Below are 17,956 nucleotides of genomic sequence, written 5' to 3'. Positions count from 1 at the left end.
ATTATGCCGCATCTGTAGCGTAACATGCAGTACTACAGGCATGCTACATGATTGTAGTAGCGCTAAGCTATCGATAACCTTAGCAACATTAGCTTTATGGGTCATTTGTGATGATTACAATGTTTAGGTTGTGATAATCCAGCTTTATTTTCTTTCTAATTTACATTAAACCTGGAGCTTAAGCATGTTGCATAATATATAGACAACACCAGCAATAAAGAAAAATGGGAATTACAGTAAGTACAGCAAGTATAATAAGTCTACATACCCATTGTGAAATGCCATTTTTTTGTAATAAAAAGAGACCAAGATAATTCATTCCAAATTTTTTCCGGAACTGAATGTGACTGATAACCTGTACACTATGGCTAAAGGAAAAAAAAATATTTTCAAGAGGTTAAATAAAAAACAACAACATGAGAGCATGTGGTTGCACAAGTTTGCACCCCCTACTTGAGGATGTGGCTGTTGGTAATCGTTATTCTTCCTCATCCTCAACTCAACTGAATGCTTCCCATGAATCCAATCCAGTCCTGAAATAGAAAATCTACGGGGGGGCTGTCACTCAAAGCAGCCTTTTTTTCTTCCCGCATTCACCTCATTCATTGTGTCTCTGTTGTATTTCTGGATCAGCATTTACAGAGACAAGATTCACTTTGATGAGTCAAAAGGCCCACCGGAGGAGACTTGTGATCTATTTCGGTGCAAACGTCACACAGGACTCACGTGCTCACTAATAACGTGCCCTTGTTGTGCGCCCTTTGACTTGCGGGGGAGGTAAAAAGCTGCACATGCATGCATAATAAAGAGGGGGGTGCTATTTTAGGAATGACTTTATTTTTCCCAGTTTTTTTTTTTGTAATGACTTTATTTTCCCAGTTTTCATTTTTGTGCCCTCTTTTGACATCAAGTAATAGGTCTGAATCACTCTTTGACCTTTTTCTCCAGTTAGAAACTCATTAGAGTTAGCACTCACTCATATTGTATGCAGTACAATATGTGCTTCCTATAGACCTACTTATGGCAGCAGCATGTTGTATAAGGAGTGCTTAGCATCTATCTATCCTATCGATTAGTAATAGCTGCCATCCGGGAGTGTAGCAATAATTTAGCTACTAAAAGTAGTGGGCCGTGGGCCAAGTCAACATGCTAACCTCAACTTTGTCAATATTATTTTTTATGTATTTAGAAAAAGCATGCTGTCCTGTTTCAGTAAACTGCCTGTGTAGATATGGTATGTATTGATACAAATAGTAAGTAAATAATAAGCGGCAAGAGGTTGTTAAAATACATCTTTACACTTTAAAAAATGATAACATTATTTTTGTGCACCAGCCGCCAACTCATATTAGCCGTTCCTAGTCAGAACTCGAAAAATATTCAGATAAGTGCCAAGTATAATATTATTGATAGTGATGTATAATGATGACTTATGATACATCCAATGCGTACAGTATATGAAACTGTAGATTTGCGTACAGAATTGTCAGGCTAAATCTTCTTGGCCGTCATCCCTCCACAGTGCAGGAAAATAATTATTTTGTTAGCATTAGCATAACCACTGTTGTCATTATTTTTGCTTGTATCTTTTTGGGAAAAATTGTTATAAAGGGGACAGAAAAGTGGACATTGCTTACTTATTGCTTATTTCAGTGAAGCTTACAATTTCTTGATGATGCTTTTGAATACAAAGTCAAGGCCCCATATAAGTGCATTAAATGTCCTTTATACTGTATATGCTCAAGTCAGGAGTAAATACTGCACATGGCCCACTTGACATCTCGCTCTCCCCTCAAGTGTTGCAGCTGCAGCATCAACACCGCTCATCCTCCGTAGTGTCCTACTAATGAAAGCAGTTAGCTTAAGGAGCTTTGGCCAATGGATGCCATTTGAGGAGCAGGAGTGAGGAAGATTCCCCTCCCCGTCTCTGCCTACTCTCGCTTTACTGCCCGTTTGGACTCAATTCGGCTGGACCCGAAGATAACGCGGCGAGTGTTGGCGGATGTGTCACGGCGCCATCCGTGTCGCACGCCTGACGGGATCTGTGACGACTTCCGAGGGGGGCCATTAAACCCGAGTGTGAGCGACACAGCGGGGGGTTATTAAACTGTTCGCTGGACCAATTCTGCCTGAGGCGGCTTCTGTGAGTGCTGACGCGTGCTGTCTTACTGGGGAAGCGCATTATAATTGTTATTTTAGTGGCTATCCTTTAATACCATACCACCCTTCAAATAATAACAATAACTAAGCTGACAGTCAAGGTTGGATTGTGCCAACTCAACTGATTTTGTGCTGGATTAGTTGCCATCCAATCACAGAGCACACAAAGACATTTACACTCAAATTGATACCTGTGGGGAATTTAGAGTCTACACTTGGGCTAACATGTTTTTGGATTGTTTTTTTTTAGGAACATTGATCTCGGGACTAACCTCACTGTGCTGTCCTCAGTGTAATCAAATGATGCCATTTTGTTAGGTTGAGGACGGTATTTTTAATTTTAATTAGAAAGAAATGTTCAATGTAGCGCATTACTGTTACAAATCAACAATCAAATTCAACATTTTTCTTAGCGTGCCCATTGACTCATTGCAGGGTCCACACAATTTTGGCAATGAAATTAATAACTCCCACTCCAGGGCCGAGACAGCCAATTAGGAGGACCCTCATTTAATTGACTAATGACACCCCGTGTTTAATCCAGCGTTGCACCTCAAAGGCCTTATTAAGGTAATCAGCTAATGCTAATAACAATGCGGCCAATCAGGACATTGCGAAGAAAAAAAAACAGAGGTTGTGTGAGGGGGTGTCTGGAGGTTTGGGGGCGGCGGGGGCTCTGCTGCGTTGGGCTGAGGGCGCAAGTCATGTTGGGGTGGGGGGCGCTCCGGGCTCCTGGGTTTGCTCACCGGCCGGTGGCCCCCGCGGGGCCCGGGGGTTGTGCCCTGGCGCTTCCAAGGCCTGGGGGGCCCTGGGGGGTCGTGCTTGCCCTGTCCTGGCCGGGGTCGACGGCTCCCCTCTTTGGTGGAGGTTTTTCATGCCAATGCTAGATCCACCACACCAGCATCTACCGAAATTCAAACACAATCTGCTTCTTCCTCTGGTAGCTGAATCGGTGGAGGCTGATGTCTGTGGATCTCACTCTGCTTCATCTATCCTTCCTTCCTTCTTTAGTCTTTCCTTTGGTCTCTTGAGGTCTCTCTAATTAGTTGGAATTTATATGCTTCTGGGGTTGGTGAAAGATTCTGGTTTGTAACCCTGTGTGTAGTAGGTGGTGTCTGGTCGGTGCTGGATTTCACTTTTCTCTCTTTTCTTTGATCACTCCTCGGGTCTCCTGACAACTTCACGACTCATCGGGATTCTGAAGTATTCGGTTTAGGTGAAGGGTATGGGATTTTTAATAGGTTTCAGGTGAATTTATGAGCACAAACATACTCCCCCCCCACACCTCAAAAGAGAGCAATGATGATGACATGTTGAATTGTTAAGAATACCGAATGAACAATACTGACCTCTCTCAAAAAAAAGAAAGAAAAGAAAAAAAGAACAACAGAGGTTGGATGTCAGGCAGGGGAAGTTCAGAGTGGGATGTTCGAGACCAGCGGGTTCATCTTTGCATTTTCTTCCAGTTGAAGCGTCCGTCCCCGCCCCGTCCGCCTGTGTGCCGCACTGATAAGCGAGTCTCGGAGGGGAAACCATGGAAACGTCGCATGCCACATGTTGACATCACAGTGCAGTTAAATATAACCACACCCACCTCTTGCTAGCCACCACACCGCCCCCCACCCCTTCACTCTCGGCCCCCTTCAATGCCACACGGCTACCGGTAGTTGTTCTGCCGCTGATCCTGGGCCAGCTATAAATAAACGTTTTCCTTCCCGTAATTGCAACCCTCACTGTCTTGTTTGGATGGCGGCAGGAACAAGAGACGCCAGGGAGGAAGAAAAGAACCAGTATGTGTGCGTGTGTGCGCGCGTGTGTGCATGTGTGTATAAGACCTCGAAATAAACCCTAATATAAACGCCCTTAAACATGTAATAGAGTAGGGCTTTGAGATACAAGTTTAATGATCAAATCATCTTTCCCCATTGAAATAAATGTAAATGCCATTTATCCATTCCAGCTTCACTGGAAAACCAAACCAAAATGTCTGTAATGTGTTTTTTAAACATGGAAAATATTTTATAACAGGGTTCACCAATTCCGGTCCTTAAGGCCCGGACTCCTGAAGGTTTTAGATGTTTCACACCTGAATCATATAATCAGCTCATCAGCATGTCTGAAAACGGTCCTGATCTTTAGTTTCAGGTGTTGGTAGGCAGAAACATCTTAACTGGAATTGGTGAACCCTGCTCTATAATATTGTATTTTCTAAAAACATACAGTAATAACATAATGAAATAAAATGTCAAGAATTAAACATTTGGTCATCATAATTACTTTATTGCAGCTCCTTCCGGTATCCGGGATTTAGCCACTGGGATCAGTAAAATGCAGTCCTACACAGCACACACACAAAAGCAGAAAACTTTCACAACTACTGTAAGAACAAAATTATCCTCAAAATTAGGACTTTTTGGAATACAGTTTGAAATATTTTTCAAGTTAAAAAAAAAGTGTAATCCTATTTAAAAGATAAAATGTTTTATCTTTTAAATAGGATTACACTTTTTTTAGGATATATATATTTTTTTTTTAGAAAGAAGTCACGTGAAAGGTCTAAATAAAGTCACATTTTGTGAAGAAAAGTCTTCATATTACGAGAGTAAAAATGTATTATTTTTAAGAAAAAGAAATTAGAATAAAGTACTAAAAGAATTGAGTATTGTCTATTGATATATTAATATGTTATTTAAAAAATTAGCTATTTTTTGTGGGTAAAAATAATATTATGACAGTAAAGATAGATTTCAATGAATATTGCTAATATTAAAAAAATTAAAATCCAACTGTAAAAAACCCTCCTTTATAGTCCATAAAACTCTATTCTTGTAAATTTACATTGTTAATGTCATAGTGTAATTATTATTCTGGACCCTCAAGCAGATGGCCTAACAAGTAGCACGTTCATCCTTCCATCTTTGTGTAACTATATCGTGTTGAGTTGCATCTCAGTCTCTTCTCAACTGCCAGGCGGTTCCCTGGAGGTCCCACTCACCCACGGCGGCCCGCCACCGCTTAGGTGAAATCTGCTTGTGGGTGTATAGAGATTCAAATGGAGTTTGAGGAATGATGTGCGGATGTTAACCTTTCTGCTTGCACACCATTAACCAGGCTGGACCGGGCCGGCCATTAGCTTTGCCAATCACAATGGCGCATCCCACTTCCTGTTGCGCATGCCTCCGCAGTCAAACCTTGCGGGAGGTGAGAGTCATTGAAGGCCGTAAATTAGAGCGGCAAATTGCCTTTTGGTGACTCCGCTGTGGAGTGGAACCACGCTCAGGCCTCATTCATCCCTTTCCAATTAGAATATGAAGAGCTCCACTAAACACGCACACACAATGGTTTCTTCTGCATTGCTGCTTGTTAATTTCCTGACCCATTTGAGTGCGCTCCAGCATGTGGGCATTTATTCACTCTCATATTTATTGAAATATGCACACACAGCCCATTTGTCCAAGCTTGCTTTCAGAGCGAGCTGCTTATCTTTTGCATACCAGTCAGGGCAAATGAATGAAATGAAAGACGTGAAAACCCACGGATACATCCAAAAGGGGACAAAAGTCGCCAGTACGTGCTTGGGATCAGCCAGGGGTCACCGGCACCCTCAAAATACTCTCACTTCAGGGGGACGTGAGGAGGAGGGGGTTACTGAGTTGGAAGACATAAAAAGACTGGCATTTGGACCCTAAGGATTTCCCCTTTGATCAACCTCTCATGTATAAAAATCACTTCCTCCCACATTTTCTCACATCTCACTTTAGATATTTCCATTGCACCTTCACACTCCTTGCAAAAAAAGGAGAAGTGGAGCTGTCATAAAAGATGAGATTCAATTTAAAATAAATGTTCCTTTAATGTGCTCCAATTTCATTTTAGTGTCGGAGAAAGATGAGTGGGATTTTCCTCCCAGTGCAGCTGCCCTTCTCCTTTCCCCTACCCAAACCACCCAAATTCAGCCACTTGTGCCCCCCCACCACCCTGAATATCCCACTTCTGACCTCCCTGACGACCTGTTATCCCTCATCACCTTGGAGACGTTTGTCATCAGGACCAGCGTGGGGGTATTTTTAACAAATGGTGGGCTGAAGTTGAGCTGCTGGGGGAGGCTAAGAGGGGACTTCCATCCACTCAGGAAGGTGGGGGTACTTCCCCGATCTTGTCCTTTGAGGAATGCCAGCCATGTTAAGAACTGTTTCACTATTAATGTAACATTGTGTCAGCGAGCTGGAAAGTCCTTCAAGAAGTGGGGGTGGGGGTTGGTTTGGCTAAGGGGGGACTTCCACCCACTCAGAAAGGTGGGGGTACTTCCCAGATGCTTAGATTAATGCCAGCCATGCTAAAAACTGTTTCACTATTAATGTAACATTGTGTCAGCGAGCTGGAAAGTCCTTCAAGAAGATGTGGGGGAGGGGTTAAAAGTCCCACAGATCTTCTCAAAAGCCTTCCTGGAGTAGTAGAAACAGCACTTCCTGTAGGCGGTCCAATACTTTTATCCTTGTAATGTATGCAAAATTATTTTGTTTTGTTTGGCGCAGAAGGCAAGAAAACATTGGCGTAGGCGAACCAGTGTTTGTGTGAAACTTACACCTTGTTTCGCATCAGGGCTTCGTTCTTGGACTGAATGGCCAAGTAGCCGACGCGTGCGATCGTCAAGTACTTTTAAGTAGTTATCGTTGAGAGCCGGCCTACACAATGACGCATGTTTCTGCGGCATGACTCGAACTGGCTGGCATTTGCGGAATCAGTCATGGAAGTTAATCCTGGTGGTAAAAAGTGGTGAAAATGTCACAGATACCGTATCTTAACAACAGGGGGCTATCAATAAAGCAAAATAATCTGAACCTTAACCTGAACCTTAAGATGTCAAAAATGGGATGGGATGGTGAGAAAAACAGGAAAAAATTGTAAAATGTTGCTGCATTGCTTTGAATGGAGAAATTAGTGCCATCTGATGGACAGTCCAAAAAATAAAATTCATATTTTCCCAATGAGTATGTAAAGGACACTGGTGTTCCTAGTGAAAAAATAAAAATGCCAGAAACATCTGAAATGTTGCTGCATGCTTTGAATGGGAAATATATTGCCATTTGGTGGATAATCATTAGAAAACATCCCATTTATTAGAGAAAACATTTGCAATTGTGATAGCATTTTACTAGAAAAACGTCATAGCATTTCAGGAACTTGTGATGCAATTAATAACTATGATTAAATACTTGATATTACAAGAATACAGTAGGGTTATTTTTTAAGAAAAAACTCTGAATATTATGAGAATAATATCATAGAAAAAATATTTTAGCTAGCTACCTTAGTGTTTGATTTTCGACATTTATGCTACTGCTAACAATTTGCTATTTGCAAAGCACAGTTTCTCTCAGGAGGACACATGAGCGAACAGCTAAGCACTAAACGGCAGTCCGCCATGTCACTCTGACACGCTGTACGCACAGGTGTGACGTTCGGAAACTTCTGCCGTCATGAGGGTGTGACCTGGATTGTCTCATCATAGTGTAAAGCCTTGTACTTTCAACTCCTCTTCAACCGTAAGATGGACGCTAAAGAGAGACAGTCTTCCTAGAAGTTTAATGAAGTATACTTCGTAGATGGCTTGGGCTTGGACTATGCACTAAGTCTTCAATGTTAACATGAAAAAATAAAATAAAAAATTAAACATATTTTTCTTAATTTCTCAGTAAATGCATTTTTATTGACAAAATCAGATGTACACGTAACACCGTACACGGTATGCTGTTTATGCAGCAATTATGTTCTAAATGAAATGAAATTATATGACTTTTCTTTTCTATCGCCCTAGGCCATGCACAGTAGTGCAGTTCACCAAAAGTCACTGTCAGATTTTTTTCTCTTTATGAAAGTGCAACCTCACTATCTCTTGGTGAGTTTCCTTTATATGAGTGAAAATTCAATATAATGTTATTTAAATATATCCATCCATTTTCTTGGCCGCTTTTCCTCACAAGGGTCGCAGGGGTGCTGGAGCCTATCCCAGCTGGCTTCGGGCAGGAGGCGGGGTACACCCTGAACTGGTTGCCAGCCAATCGCAGGGCACACAGAGACGAACAACCACACTCACAATCACACCTAGGGACAATTTGGAGTGTTCAATTAACCTGACATGTCTTTGGAATGTGGGAGGAAACCGGAGTACCCGGTGAAAGCCCACACAAGCACGGGGAGAACATGCAAACTCCACCCAGGTAGGCCGAAGCCCGGACTCAATCTCACGTCCTCTGCACTGGGAGGCGGACGTGCTAACCAGTCAGCCACCGTGCTGCCTATTTAAATATATTTTAAATATTTTTCATAGTAAAAAAATCCTAATTTTTAAAACAAATTTTAGCCTTTTTACAAGGTCCACTTTAGGTTGGATGAGGTTTTGAATAGGGGAAATCAAAGAAATGTCTTTGAACTTTATTTTTGATGAGGGTATGTATCAGTTTAGTGACGGTAGTAGTTAATTGTAAAAGTTGATTGAGTCTGTCTCATTGGAAAGAAAGTGAGTTTAAAAGTATTGTGATTTGCGTGAAATCTCCCCCCTGTTACTCACCTAATGGTCTGGCCCATGCCCACTGATGACAACCAGGGTGATGTCATCGCGAAGAGCTCAAAGCAGCTTTGGTACCGAGTGGGCAGTGTACATGTAAAAATGTCACAATGTTGAACTTTGGAATATGACATAGCGAGGAAGTCACGGGATGCTAGTGGGGGATGGGACTCGTCTGACCGCAAAATCTATCATCAGATCAGCGTGGAGGTGCTTCTGAGCTGTGACAGCGAGATCACGTGTGTGACTGTGTGTGTGTGTATGTATAAAGTGAGGCGGGGGGGGGGTCTTGCCTCCTTGCCACTCACCATGATGTAATGGGCACAGGCACGCCATGGCACTGCCGCATCGTTGCAGACACATTGGCTGAATAAATGCTCACAGAGGGATTTTAGAGATTTGAGTAAACAACTAAGAAGCTCTACTATTGGATGAAGGGGAGTTTGTTTCCCCCGCTTCTCTCATATTAACTATTTTCCTATTGGTCCAAAATAAGTAAAAAAAAAAAAAAAACATGTTTGGACAGATTTAAAGCTTTAGCTACTGGATTTGAGCGTTCGCTGCACTCGCCCCTGCAGTATTAGCACAAGTCTTCTGCCTGCGTCAATACAGACAATAAAACCAAAGTCCTATTTAAATGAGCCCCGACACAAAGAAATCAAAAGGTCCAGTCGCATTGTTGACTGTGTCCCGATGAGGTGCACTGGCATTGTTTCCGCTGTGGCATCAGTATGCAATTGGCCGTGTCGTGTTCATTAGGGTAAACAAGCTGCGCTGCACTGATAGCACCGAGGCCAGTCACCCCACCTTGGGCCTGGTAGCAACACGCACGCACACACACACACACACACACACACACACACACACGCACACACACACGCACACACACACACACACACACACACACACACACACACACACACACACACACACACACACACACACATTCGGCCATTTTGCTCTTCACAGAGAGGAGCCCCCAAAAATGTATTGTTCCCGCCGCAAAGGCTTAGCCGCCTGCTTATGAAACCAGGCCGTTCGAATATCCCCAAATTCAGGGGTTGTTGTGCAACCGCAGCGTGATTATGCAACAGGGGTTCACATGATATCAGCGAGTAACATGCAGGAGAATTATGAACCGCGCTGCAGAGGCATACAAACACACACACACACACGCACACACACACACACACTTGAAGGTCTTGCCACTTGTGAATAATAGATAGAAAAAGTGATGCGTCAAAGTCCTCGGAGTGGCTTGGAAAACAGCACAGATTGAAAGCGCACTGACCCTGACCTCGGTCGGACCACGCAAAGAAACACACACACACACACACACAAACATGCGGCAGCAGCGACAACATTCTAACACGGACCAATAAGATGAGAGGATGAAAGGTGTGTGTGTGTGCAAGCCTACTGTGCTCAAATTACTGCCATTGTTTGGAGTGGAGGAATTAGCACGGGCGAAGCTAATTAGAGCTCACATGGATTCCTTCATTAGTTGCAGTCGTTGCTGTGATGCACTGAATGGAATCTGTTAGAAAATGATGCCTTTCCACTCATAAAATGTTCACAAATGAACATTCATTGGCATGCCCCCATTCTGTCTTAGCTCTCTGCTCACCATGCATACCACCACCTGCACTCGCCGTTCTAGAAGTTTTGTTAGCCTCTTTGCCTTCCTCTTTTTTGCTTCATTTGGAAAATGACGACAATCTCTCTTTTCTGACAAGCCGGCGTTCACGTTCACGTTCACGGTCTGACCTACTTGTTGCTCATAATTGTACGCCGGAACAGTTGCTCGCTCGGCTTTTCCTTCAAAGAAGCCGCGCATGAATAATGAAGGCACCTTTGCATCACGGTTTGTTCAGGTAACAATGTTGGCATGTCAGGCCGAGGCATTCGATCTGCTGTCCCAATGACATGATGGAATATGTTGGCCGCTCGGTGTTGCCTTTCACCAGCTTTGCCGCTGCAATATTGATGAAGGCGTGTTTTTTTCCACTGCGCCCCCACCCTTTCTGGCCGGCCTTGCCCCGATCGGTTGACGGCTTGTGATGCGGCGGCAACGGCTAAGATGGCCGCACCAAGGAGCGCGGTGTGGCGGAGTGCGTTTTTCCATCTGTCGAGAAAGTGGAGCAGCTCATTACGGTAAAGTGTTCTCTACAGAGCTGACCTGAAAAGACAAGAAGTGCACGTGTGTGTCTAACATACCTTTCGAAAGCGCATCGCTACTAAAATTCCTCTAAATGACTTGGAAGGCGGATAAGCAATAAACGCCAAAGGAAGGAAACAATTGTGAGAATGATTTTGTATATATATATATATATATATATTATTTTTGTTTCTTTTTGTACCATCACTGAAACAAAATATTAAAACTGGTGTATTTTTTACCATGAGTACTTAAGTGTATTTTTTTTTTTAATAAATACAAATGTCTTCTTAACAGAGACCACTTTCTGTGAACAAATGTATGTCTTTCTTAAACACTATTGTCATGCAACATGTCAGTCAGTTACGTAGTGAGTTGTTTCATTTTATAAAATGTGACAACTTTTGTGTGTAACATTGCAAAAGTAAATAAATAAAATTACTTAAAGCTCCAACATGGAACTTTTTCCCCAAAAATAACTTTACAATAAGCTTTTTATTTGACCAAATATGACTGAAATCCCTTCTAATTAGTAGATTAAACACCTTAGCTGTTCATAATGTGCACTCCTGCAAGCCTATGGGCAATAGTTTTCAGACTGGATTCGGGTTAGAATTTCCCGCGCCCTGTCTGCGGATGTGACGTAATGTGCGTGGTGTGTATGTGAAGAACGGTATGTGCAATTTCATTTTTCATCAGCAGTTGGCAGTAGTGATTCGAAATGGAATATTCTACGTTCAGTAGCTTTAAATATTAAATCCAATTAAATCAATATTAATATTCCTCAGAAATTGTGTGCTTCAAAAAGTTGAACCATAAAATATGTTTTAAAATGTTACGTCAAGTCAGTTGCTGGACAGATAATAAATGTCTTACACAAGTAAAAGTAAGCTCATGAGTCTTCTTCGCCTGAAAACTTCCGTACATTTCCCTGCCACTCTTATGAGGAGCTCCCCCTAGCGGCCTGCCAAGTAATTGATCTATAAGTCATGAACAATGGAGCTGTTATAGTGGCTGTATATTAACTACAAATATCGCAATATTTGCGTGAGCGTATTGATAATCTATCGGGAGACAAAGTATCACGATTTATTGCTATATCGATATATCATCACACACCTACTGGATTAGCAATTTGCTAACTCCAGCCAGCAGCCTTTTTGTGTGTGTGTGCGTGAGTGTGTGTGCGTTTGTGTGTGCCTTGCATAGAATTCACTTCCCTTCCTCAATCACGTGTGAAAATTGATTTTAGGTCTCAACTGTGCTCGGTGAAATCCCCCGGTTCCCTCGTTCCTCCCAGAATGGACAGGAGACGAGAATGGCTCACCTGCTGTGTCCTTGTTATCGCTGCATCCTCCGAGGCGCAGTGGGGGTGGATGTTGTGTGCTTCCAATCGCCAGCGGCTGCCGTCTTTTTAATCCCCAAAACCCATTTTATTGTACGTTTCCATCTTATTTGTCGCCGTTGATCTCTCAAACAGGAAGTGAGTAAAAACCCAGCGAGAGTCACGCCCTCTTTTGCTTCCATCATTACGTTTCCATGAAGACTGCCAGAGAATTTCCCGGTTTCTCTTGTCCAATCAATACACAGCCTCTTTATGGTTTGACTGCCATAGAGTAAATAATTCCTGGAATGGGGCCAGTCAGGCGAGATCTAGTACAGTCGGCCTTCTTTATCTCACTTCTCCTCCGCTCATCATATATTCCACTTAGCAAATTGTTTCCTTCCTAGCAATAAACAGGCATTAGCAGGCCAAATGACACCATTAAACCTTTTATCTGGACGCTGGGAGACCGACGACAAGACGAGAGGCGTGTTTGGAGATTAGGACTAAAAATGGCATCACATCAAGTTGGACTGTGTGGGAGTCTTGTTAAGAAATAACATTTGCATCGATAAGCTTAGTTAATTCAGGCTCAATGAGTTGGAAATCAAAATAGCACAAGATCATTTTGGACAAAAAAAATAACAGGTTGTGGTTTCAATCGTATATTTTTACAGCACAGACGAGAGGAAAAAGTGAAGGAGTGAATTTCCCAGGTTGGCGGAATTAGCGCGTCCATAATTTTGGTACATTCAACGCAACTCTAAAACATGCATTTACTTCTCCAGGAGTAACAGGAAGAAGTAGGCTGGACTTAAATTGATTTTGTTTTGTTCTAAAAGCTTAGCTCAGAACATTTGCCATTTTGCCATTGTCTGATTAAACAGAGATATACTGACTTTCTAAATATCCATGTTAAAAATGTACAAAATCCTCAATTTCTAAATTAATGTAAAATTTTGTCCATCCTCACTGGCTACTCACAAAATGACCCAACAAAAGCACTCTATTAGGATGAACACAGATCAATCATGTCAACTCTTCTTTTATTACCAAATTTTACAAAATACATCTCCAGCAAGCAAATATTTCACCCCTGCTGTGGGAAAATTCGATCCAGTCAAGTTTTATTTTAATCCCTCAGTCCCTCCGATTTGGAGGCGGCCAGAGGTTAACCTCAATCGGCGTTGACGGCCGCGGTGTGTCCCCGGCTGACCCAGTTAAGCAGCAGTGTCATATCCCCTCTCGTGCTCTTGTTGCCTGTTGACTCATGACACCATGAACAAGGAGGGTGAGGAGGGGGAGGAGGAGACGGCATACGAGCTTCATCTCCGCCTGGGACCTAAAAACTGAGCTCTTTTTCATCTCTGCTTACCTCAGTAGAGCTTTGATCCAGGTAGTTACTCTGTGTATTGGTGTATCGCTGACGTCAATGGCACATGTTGCCGGCAGCCCAGTTTAGATGCTTTGGAGGCTCGTCACCCGCACCCCGACAGCGATACAAGCCAGTGGCAACAAACTAACACGTGCATGGGCCCCCCGACTCCGGCATCTTTGCGTGACGAGCTGTGGCACAGGGACAGGTAGTGATGTCAACATGGCAACATATCGGTTGCTGGCTCTGTATTTACGGGCAAGTGTGTGAAACGTAATACCGTGTACCCCCTGTTTATCAGGGGGTTATGTTCCAGACACATCTGTGTTAGTTGAAAGTATGCAACATGGAAAGATCATAAAAAGACAACATTTTCAAAATAGTTTTACCCCTCTTAAACACATTTAAACTTATTAAAACACAGCTCTTTGTTCTCACTCTTTAAAATTTGAATTTATTTAAATTTGCATATTTAAATACAAAAATGTCCAATCGAACCTAACTGCCATAAAGCAGTCAGTACATTTGTAGTTTTATGTGTGGCAATGTTCCTACCATCCTCCTCAAAGGTGCTTAGTTCCAGTAAAAATGATACAGACCCCCTCAGGCCATGGCAAAGGTACCATTCAACTAGTTTTAAGTCAATGTTCCATCAAAAAAGTTATGACAATATTTTCCTTAGTTCCCTACTTTAATGCTAACGTATAAGGGGGAAGCACTATTGTCAGGCTAATGGATCATAGCTTTGACGTTATGGTCATTACAATCCTTCAAACAACTAAAACAAATTACAGACGCTGTAAAGTGATTTCAGAGATTTTTTTCCAGGTACATTAGACATGTTTGCATACAAGACAGATAAAGAGTATTCATCTGTTTTCCAGGTTTTCAGATTTTTTTGGATGCAGCTAAAATCCTGCCCTTCGGCCCAAGCTTTTTAGCTCATGAGCTAGCTGGTGGCTAGCGCCTGCAGGAAGCCCCGAAAGAAAGATGCAAGAGAATGTTATATCCGCTTTTCATGTTGTGGTAGTGATATGATCTTGCCGGTTGCCGGTTGAAATGGGTGTGGTTTCATAGCGGGCACACCCATCGCGTTTGAGAGCGTAGACAATATCTTAACTTTAATTGTTAACTACACATTCATGATATAGTGGGAATCATTGTATTAACCAAGCAACAAGAATGCAAAAATTTGCAACCATGGAGCCAAAAACGAGCATATTCAGGCACATATTTGCCGAGTGTGCATAAGCTGATGTATTCAAGAAAGGAAGCCATAAATTACAGTCCAAACACATGCAAACATACCAAAATTAAGCAAGCACAGATGAAAATACAAATATGGTTCCTACACACACATGCCAAATGTCTCTCCAACCCCACTGCAGTCCACTGTCATCTCATTCCCTTGCGTGGCGCACAGACCAGCCAACAAACCGTTTATTTCCAAACACTCAAGTTGCTTTCATAAGAGTGCATTTGGGTCTAAATAAAAGCTTGACATCTGGCCATGCAGTGCTGTGCACTAAATTTCGCCGGGCCTCCTTGTATCAGCTCTGTGAGTCAGCGAGAAGGAGGGAAGGGAAGCAGGATGTTATAAAATGAATAAAAAAAAAACAATGGGTAAATATGCAGAGTGGAAGCGACATGCGCCAGGGCAAACATGATAACACCATGCGCCGGGCAGATGAAGACAGAGTGCGAGTTCAGTGACATCATTGGACTTTGTGTGTTTGTGGATGTGAGTTCAGTGGAGCGTGTGCTGCAACTGGGAGAGAAGAGCAGGGGGCGGAGGCGAGGCGGTGACGTTATTGTAATCTGGAATACTGAGAAGCCCAGCTGTGCAAAATCAGGGCATGGCTTATGTTACGTCACACACACAAACACACGCACACACTCACACATTTACACGCACACACCGGCACTTAATGTCATGAGTCCTGAAGGAACGCAATTGTCACGAGGGACAAAGTTCAGGAGGGCTAGCCTTTCATGAAGCATCCCTCAGGCTACCTACCAACAATACTGCATGTAGTGTTTTTTTTTATTTTTTACATGCAATATAGATTATATATAGATATAGAAATTATATAAATCATAATAATAAATATAGATTTATTATAAAACTGATGGACAACATTAGCTACAGACTCGCTCAGACGGACTGAATCACTCAGAGTCGTCTTGGTCGCGACACACGAATGCAGTCACTTGTTGCTAGGCAGAATTAGCAAGACCTAATTAAAAAACAAACAATCAAAAAAACAGTTTGCCATCCATGCCCACGAGACTCAGTGCACCTCCAAAAAGCACTAACAGGATTATGGGACGGTACTTGAAGTAGTAGCATTCACCCACTCACAGTTGTAAATGTATCCGGCTTCTAAGTCCAGCTCATGGTAAAACCACTGGCACGAGCAGAGGATTTCATAGATGAAAATTTAAAGAAGCACCAGCTTCCTCCAAATCCCCGGTGTGGATTATTTTGGTTTAACAGTTGAATACAATAACAGGGGAGTGACACCTATCGTGTCAAAGTTGGATTAAGCGATTGGTCATGCCTGCAGAGTTGGGGGCAGGCAGGAGCAATCAAAATGCTACACATTTGTTTTTTGTGTACACTTTTGTATGTTATTCTTTAAACATATTTCACACATACATGTAAGATAAATATTGGAAAAAAAGAAAAACAACAGTCCAAACTGGATGTGGTAGGGCACTACCCCAAATCTGGAGTGGCCACTACCCAGTTGGGCTTTCCTCTCAGGCCCTCCTAGCCGGCCGCGTATCTTGGGAACTCCAAAAGGAGCATTTGTGAGACCTCGCAAAAAATAACTCCCTTTTGCTGTGGACTGTTTTTGAATTCATCTCGACCCAAGCAAGCGATGGCACCAACGTCGCAAAAAGAGCCGCGGGGGAGCTAGCGCCGTGACCGTATTTGGCAATGACCCCGGGGAAAGGGAACAGCTCTTCCCCCCTGTCGGCCTCCCATCTTTGCCGGTTATTTTTGACCTTCTCCCTTTTGTACTGGGCTTGATAAACATCAAAAACCTTTTTAGAAGCCTTGTACAAATGACTTTTATGGGCCCAACTAGCCAACGTCGTTAAGTGTTTGGTAAGGAAGCGGATTTCATGTTATAAAGACATTGGATGAGGTTAGCATATGTTGCGCCACACAGTCAGCATTATGAGCTAGCAATAGATTTCAGTGACCTGAAATGAATTCTTAAAGATACACATTTGAATGTTTCAGACTTATACACGTAATGCAGGAAGACAGACAATTGGTCAGACAGAAGCAGCTTGATCGGAGTCATGGGGGAGTCCCAAGGGGGAGACGCATACACATAGTTTGCAATCACGTCAATATCATATAGGATCATGTCAGTAGGCTGGAGTCTGGGTCTAGTATGTGTGTGGGCGAAGTGCTGACTCCACAATCTCAACCCACTCCGGTGGACGTAAGTGGACACTGAGCGCTTGGCAGGGTGCGAGGGAAGACCGACAGTGGCTTTAAATACTCGTTCTCTCATTGTACAACTCAATCAGACACTTCGTGGTGGATGGAGTCAGGATCTTTGGTAAAACCATTAATGCAACATGTTAACCTGTCTGTCCTTTGAGAGCGATAAAACAAAAGCCTGACAACAAAGTTCAGTCAGGAGAGCTTTCGATTGCCGTTTTGATTGTGGTGTTCAGTTCTGTCAGTGTGTTGTATGCTAGGTCTGAAGTGCTAGTGACCTTGCACAGCACAAGTGGTATATAAAAAAATATTTTGAGCCCATCATAATAGAGGGCCAAGCACTTTGGCCCCAGGAGGGAGCCGTTAACCTTGAACTGTGAGTCATCTCAACTGGAAAGGCCAGAGACAATTTGACTGGCCCCTGGCTTAACCATGTGACTGCTTCCTGTGCATTATTGCCACTTCCTGTCGTTGACGTTGGACGGAAGCAGCTATAGATGGAGACGGCGAGGTCGTTAATGCTTTGCCTCGTAAGTGCCTCTCCCTTGACATGACCGTCAACTTTGTTCTTTCTGTCACTGATTGCCTCATGTCAAAAACGAGAGAAGCAGCTTCGCCATGAGAAGCCGTCGGGGATATAATTCAGGATTGCCTCTCATACAGACTACTGAAAGGATCTTCTACACACTGCTGAAAATGTTGCACTCATACACTATTGAAATGCTCTCACATTGAACTGGATTTTTGTTTACACCCACCTGAAACCCTCTCATGGCCACTCTAGTGATGTTTTTCCCACTCATACCCCTCCAGCAATACTCTCACAACCACTACTGACATGCTCTCACTACTGACTTAATCTGCTATACAAACTACTGAAATGCTCTCACAGTGTATTGAAACTACTT

The 17,956-nt window shown here is 42.8% G+C and overlaps 1 long non-coding RNA gene across 2 annotated transcripts in view; it reads left to right on the top strand.

The window, feature by feature from the left end:
- Positions 1-17,956, top strand: part of LOC144035348 (uncharacterized) — a 51,246-nt gene that overhangs the window by 21,091 nt on the left and 12,199 nt on the right. The window lies entirely within an intron of this gene.

Source organism: Vanacampus margaritifer, chromosome 15, assembly GCF_051991255.1.
Source record: "Vanacampus margaritifer isolate UIUO_Vmar chromosome 15, RoL_Vmar_1.0, whole genome shotgun sequence".
NCBI lineage: Eukaryota > Metazoa > Chordata > Actinopteri > Syngnathiformes > Syngnathidae > Vanacampus > Vanacampus margaritifer.
The sequence above is the reverse complement of the archived record's forward strand: the minus strand, read 5'-3'. Positions and strand labels throughout refer to the sequence as shown.